This window comes from Pseudonaja textilis, chromosome 1, assembly GCF_049901715.1.
Source record: "Pseudonaja textilis isolate UNSWEBS1 chromosome 1, rPseTex1.2, whole genome shotgun sequence".
NCBI lineage: Eukaryota > Metazoa > Chordata > Lepidosauria > Squamata > Elapidae > Pseudonaja > Pseudonaja textilis.
In genome coordinates this window covers 1,145,908-1,152,742 of record NC_141990.1, presented here as the reverse complement: position 1 = coordinate 1,152,742, position 6,835 = coordinate 1,145,908, and positions in this window count along the sequence as shown.

The window sequence follows — 6,835 nt, the reverse complement described above, 5'->3', positions numbered from 1 at the left end:
CTGGAAATAAGGAGAAACTTTCTGACAGGGAGAACAATCAACCAATGGAACAGCTTGTCCTCAGAAGTTGTGGGAACGCCATCAGTTTTGACTTTCAAGAAAAGATTGGACTGCCCTCTGTCAGAAATGGTGTAGGGTCTCCCGCTCGGGCGGGGGGTTCGACTAGATGGCCTACAAGGTCCTTTCCAACTCTGATTATCTGTATCTGTATTCTTTAGGAACCTGGGGCTCGCCCGGCGGCGCGTCTGAAGTGGTAGCTGCTGCTTTGGGTGTGGGCCCCTGTTGGGTGGCAGTCTTTTTTCAGGAGGGACCAGGAGCTGCGGGCCGATGACGATTATGGTTTTCTGGTCCCCACCTTCCCATTGAATGGTAGGGGCCCAATTTGTTGAGCCAAGCAAGTCCCAATATGACAGATTCTGACACTTTTGGAGCTACTATAAATCACATGAGTTCACGATGCCGGCCCATTTCTAATCTAATCAGTTCTGTAATCTGGGTGGCTGTGGGACTCTTCCAATCAACGTTTCACCTACCTGTTCAAACGTGATGGACGTTTTAGGGTGCTAGTCTCTATCCCTAATTGCTCAATGATAGGGAGCCCAATCAGGCATCTGGAACATCCTGTATCTATTACAGCTTTTAATTCCCAAACTTACGCAGTCTCAGGGACCACCAACTTCACTTTGATTGTACTGAAGGAAAAGTGAAGTCTATTGCGAAAAGTGAACATGTTTTTCTGGAATTAATGAGAGTCGCTTTGAACAGTTTTTCTTTTCGTATGAAAGGAGAGACTACAGTTACAGACACCATGTCTGCTTGTTTTGTAGGAGTTTCAGTGCCAGTAAAGATTTTTGATGGCAGAGTTTAGGATTATTATACATCCTGATGCTTATGTTTTGTATAATTTGCCAACTAAATGGAAAAAAGTAGAAGTTGGTCATTGAGGTTAAGATGGTTTTTCCAGCTTATGATTGTGTTAAGTATAAACATCCAGAGAGAGAAAACGCATGACAAAACAATTTATACTTATTTGCCTACTGAATAAGTTTTTTTTTTTCATTGTACAGAGGTTGAAGACGAAGGTGGAATAAAACATGTGTTGCATTTACCTAGAGGTTGGTTTATGTTGTGTGGAGTATATGCATTTATGCCAATTAATACAAAGGGTGTTCAATTGGTTGTTTAATGACTGTTATGGCAACTGCTCATGCCAAGAATATAAACAAAGACATCAAATGTCTTTGTTGAGGTGCTGAACATACTGCTACCCTCCAAAAAGACCTTGACTGTGTATCAGAATGGTCAAACAAACGGCAACTTCAAATCCCAACAAATAAATGCTCTGTCTTACATATTGGTTAAAAAAAATCAGAAAATAAAATACAGGCTGAATAGTCAAGATCTTGTTGATGATCCAAACTCTGTCAAGGATCTTGGAGTGCTCATCTCTTATGACCTAAGTGCTAGAGCCTATTGCACCAAACTTGATTGCAGGAAATACGACTTCAGCAACAGAGCGGTCAATGTCAGGAATACTCTACCTGACTCTGTGGTTATCAATATTGGTGACATATTTACAAATACGTCTTATTGCGAGTATATAATTACTACCTCTTTCACATTTTATGGTGTTTACTAATATATTTTCTATTTTTGTTCTATCCAGTCATACCAGCATTCCCAGCTTCTATAATATTCTGATGTTTCTTTTTCCTTAAGTGCTAAGGTTAATTTATCCATCTCTGCACATTTTCTGAATGACCATTTCCTCTGTTGGAATATCTGTTTGTTTCCAACACTGTGCAAAGGTTATTCTGGCTGCAGTAAGAATGTGCAGCATTATACATTTGACTTTTTAGAAATGTGTCTATTAAATATCCCCAGTAAGAAGAATTCTGGTTTTAATTCAATTTGCTCCGCCCTTATTTCCTCTAACCATTTTTTTTATTCTGTGCCAGTATCTTTGGGCTTCAGTGCAGGACCACCACGTGTGAAAGAATGTTCCCTGTTTCTTTTTACATTTCCAGCAATTCGGATTCATGTTAGGAGACATCTTCGCTATTTTCAAGGGCGAGAGGTGCCATCTATAAAACAGTTTATAGGCATTTTCTTTATATGTTGCTGATTTTGTAATTTTATTATTCCTTGTCCAGACCTTTTCCCATTCTAATAATGTAATGCTACATCCTATGTTTCTACTCCAAGCTATCATGTTGCCTTTGTCTACTTTCTCTTCTAATTCTATCTCTAATAAATAATTATAAAATTTAGTTATATATTTTTTTATCTGGGCCTAATAGGATTTTATCTAATTGTTGTGCCTTAGTATAAATTCCAAAAAATTTTCTTATCCTGACTGTATCTATTTTGAATTTGCAGGTAAGCCCACTTGTAGCCCTTGTTCTTGGAGATCTTGCCATGATTTTAAAGTTCCTTGTGCATCAAGAAGGTCTTTGCGTTTTATCATTTTGTTCAGATCTAAATTATTTGAATGTATCATCGCCTCCATCGTTGAAATCCAGATTGGGATTTTTAAATAATGTTTTTATTTTATTTTATTCCAAATAGCCAATAAGGAATCTCTAATTATATGTCTGTGGAAATAATTCTGTTTGATTTTTCCAGTGTCCCATAAAAATGTGTGCCACTCCCTCTGCAAGTCCTGGCCTTGTAGGAATTAGATTCTTTTATTCGACAGGTTTACCCACTATTTCAGCCAAATTAAGGACGCTGCACTGTAGTATATTTCCCAATTTGGGAACGCCATACCGCCCCTGCTCTTCAGATCTTGCCTTGCCTTTAGGTTTATCCTCAGTTTTTTCCCTTGCCAAATAAATTTGGTGGTTATCTTGTTAAGTTCCACAAAGTAATTTTTATGTATTTTTATTGGTATTGTTTCGAATAAGTAAATAAATTTGGGCAGAATGTTCATTTTTATAGTGGCAATCCTCCCTGATAAGGAGATTTGCAATTTGACCCATATCTCTAAATCTTTTTTGACTTGCTGTAATAATTTATTATAATTATTTTCCATTAGGGTTTTGCATTGAGCTATCAACCAAATTCCTAAGTATTTAACTTTTTTTACTCTTTGTAATCCCATTATCCTTTCCAATTTTAATTTCTGTTTTTCGGTTAAATTTTTAGTTATTAATTTCATTTTTTCCCTATTGATTTTAAGTCCCGAAACTTTCCCAAATTGATCTAACTCTTTCAATAGTTCTTGACCTGTTTCAATTGGTTCCTCTATGAAAAGAACCATATCATCCGCAAATGACTGGAGTTTATATTCTTCTTTCTTAATTTTTAGTCCTTTTATTCCTGGGTTCTGTCTAATTCGTGTAAGCAATGTTTCCAAAGATAATATGAAGAGCAGGGTAGATCGTGGATATCCCTGCCTAACTCCTTTCTCTATTTTTATTGAGTGTGTGTACTCTCCATTAATTATAATATTCGCCTTTTGTGAATCGTAAATTGTAGTCACGATGTTTTCAAATTTAGTGCCTAAATTCATATTGTTAATTTGTTTGATTAGGAACTGCCAATTTAGGTTGTCAAAGGCCTTCTGTGCATCCAAGAATACAAGGGCTATTTGTTTTTCCAGGTGGGCTTAGTAGTATTCCAAAACATTTAGCACTATTCTTAAATTATTCCTAATTTGTCTATTGGGAAGGAATCCATTTTGATCTTTATGTATATATTCATTCAATATTTTTAATCTATTTGCTATAATTGTGGTAAATATACTATAATCAGTATTTAACAGGGAAATTGGTCTGTAATTTTGTATAAGTCGTAAGTCTGAGTCTTCTTTCGGGATCAATGATATCAGTGTCTCCTTCCATGAATCCGGCATTCTTGCTGCAAGTAGGACCTCATTATATACTTCCACCATCAGAGGTCCTATTTGTTCTCCTATGTTCTTATGGTATCCCATCAGGTCCTGGAGTTTTATTGTCCTTTTGGTTTTCTATTGCTGCTTTTAACTCGGGCCATGTAATATCTCTCCTTTATCTCCTCCTCGATTATTTTATCTTTAGTAGTACCCAAATAGTTTCTTATCATAGCCTCGTTCACCTCCTTCTTTTTATAAAGATCTTCAAAAAAATTACATGCAATTTCTTTTTCCTGTTCTATTCCTTGTTGGGCATCCCCGTTTTCATCTATTAGTTGGTAGATCAATCTTTTTTGTTTTTCTTTTTTAAGTTTAGAGGCCAACCACCTTCCTGGTTTATTGGCCTGTTCAAAAAATATCTGTCTGGCTGTATTTAACTTTGAGACCATTCTTTCTTGTTCGATTAAATTTAATTTATGTTTAGTTGTTATCATCTGATTTTTCAATTTACAATTTTTTGGGGGTGTTTTGTAGCTAAATTTCTAATTCTTTGGTTCTTTGTTCTAATTTATTTTGTTGGACATATTTTTTTTTGGTGGTGTATGATATCATTGTGCCTCTTATTATTGCCTTCATTGTATCCCAAATATTCTGTTTCGTAGTTGCCTCATTGTTTTTTTCTTTTAAGAAATAGTCTAATTCCTTCTTAAGTCTATTCATAAAGTCTTTCTCTTTAATTAGCTGTGTATTTAAAGTCCACCTTTTTCTTGGTTTCTTCCTACCTTTCCACACCATCTGAATCAGATTGTGATCTGCCCATTTGTTCGGCAAAATTTCAGTTCCTTTTAATTCATTTACTAGCTCACCATTCATCCACACCATATCAATTCATGTCCATGACTGAGGAGGATTAGAGTAAAATGTAAATTTCTTTTTCTCAGGGTTTACTTTCCTCCACATGTCTATCAAATTTAGTTCAATCATCATTTCCTTACATGTTTTCGGTAGCTCTCTTTTTTTCTTCTCCCCCGCCCCCACTACTGTGATCTTTCTGATGGTCCACAATAGCATTGAAATCCCCCAAGATACAAATATTCCTTTTCTCTAATTCAGGGGTGGGCAAACTACGGCCCGGGGGCCACATTCGGCCCTTTGGTCTTTTTAATCCGGCCCGCCAAAGATTGGTACAGAATTAAGGTTTGATGTGAATGATTGAATGATTGCATCCATTTGATTTTGACTTGTAATGACAGGCATTTCGACACCAGGTGGCGGCCTGTCTGTCAAATTTTAAAAGTCAATGAGGCCCCCGAGCCAAAAAGTTTGCCTGCCCCTGATCTAATTCCACTATTTTCCCATGTAATTGTTTAAAGAATTCCTTTTGGTTATCATTAGGGGCATAAATTACCACTAATAGAATTGGAGTTGATTTAATCCAAATTTGTAACACCAGAATTCTTCCATTGGGGTCTGTCCAAATTAGCTCTGCTTTCATGTCGTCCTTCGTATAGACTGCTACCCCTTTCTTTTTCCTAAAATCTGCTGGCAACATATACAAATTCCCTAGCTTGTGGCATTCTAGATATTTTTCTTCTTCCTTCCTTACATGACTTTCCTGTAAAACTCATGTCATCTCATTTCCTGTCATCTTGCGAATTTGTTTCTAATTTGTCTCTACTACTCGATTCTTCAGGGCCTACCAATCGTTCATAGAATTCTTGGGCTTTTTCCATGGAGTCTACTTTAATTTTCCTTTCTTCCCATGTGATTTGCATTCCCTCTGGAATTAGCCATCTAAATATGATGCCTTTTTGGTTTAATTGGTTCACCAAGAATTTATAATCTCGCCTCTGCTCTCTCACTCTTCTTGGGATTTGTTTAAGCACCAAAATTTATTTCCCTTTGTATGTAATTGTTTCTTCTCTAGAAATTTTATACATAACATCCCCAACTTTCCTTCTGGCAAATCTCACGTGGACCTCTTTCGGATGTTTATGTCGTCTTGCGTAATTTGTGCTCACTCTGTATTCTTCGTCTAAATCTTTCAGAATACCGTCCTTATCTTTTTCCCACAGGTCTGCTAATATTCCTGCCATCACTTGTTCCAAATCCTCTTCTTTAGATTCCGTTGTGTTTTGGAATCTCAAATATGCTACGGCCTTGTCCATTTCCAGATATACCAAGGAATCGTCCGTTTCTTTACTCACGTTTCTTAATTTCTCACCAACCATTTCCAGCTTATTTTCCGTTTTGTTCCGTCCTTTTCTCAACCTCCTTTATTGTTGATTTATTCCTTTCTAGTGCTTGCTGTATTGTTTCAATTTTTTGATCCAACTTTAGGATATGTAGTTTCATTTCTGCCTTTAAGTTCCCCATCTCTTCTTTTAATTCATTTGTGTCAGCTCTTGTTTCGGTAGGATTTTTTACCATTATTTCCGGAAGTTTCAGCATGGATTCTTGTAAAGTAAGAAGGGTCGATTGGATATTAGCATTCGTGATGACAGGTTGTTTCTCTCCAGGTAGAGTTTCTTCAATTGTCTTTTGTGCCATCACTGAGGGCGATGGCATCACAGTTGTCTGTATTGAAGAAGTCTTCTGCCCGCTTTTAAGCGTTGTGTTAGTCATACAGGTCATTTCTTGTAAAATTTGTTTTTGTTTTTGTATTATACTAAATACGTTGTCCTAAATTAGCATTTGCTATTGAGAAGTATCAGCTATATATGGCCACTACTCTAATTAATATGACATGTTACAGGGTTAACCTCTCTTGTCAATATATATACTGCTCAAAAAGAATAAAGTCAATCACAATTCTATGAAATCAAACTGTCCACATATGTATCAACACTGATTGACAATCCATTTCACATGCTGTTGTGCAAATGGAATAGACAACAGGTGGAAAGCAGAGGCAGTTAGCAAGACATCCCCAATAAAGGAGCGGTTCTGCAGGTGGTGACCACAGACCACTTCTCGGTTCCTATGCTTTCTGGCTGAGGG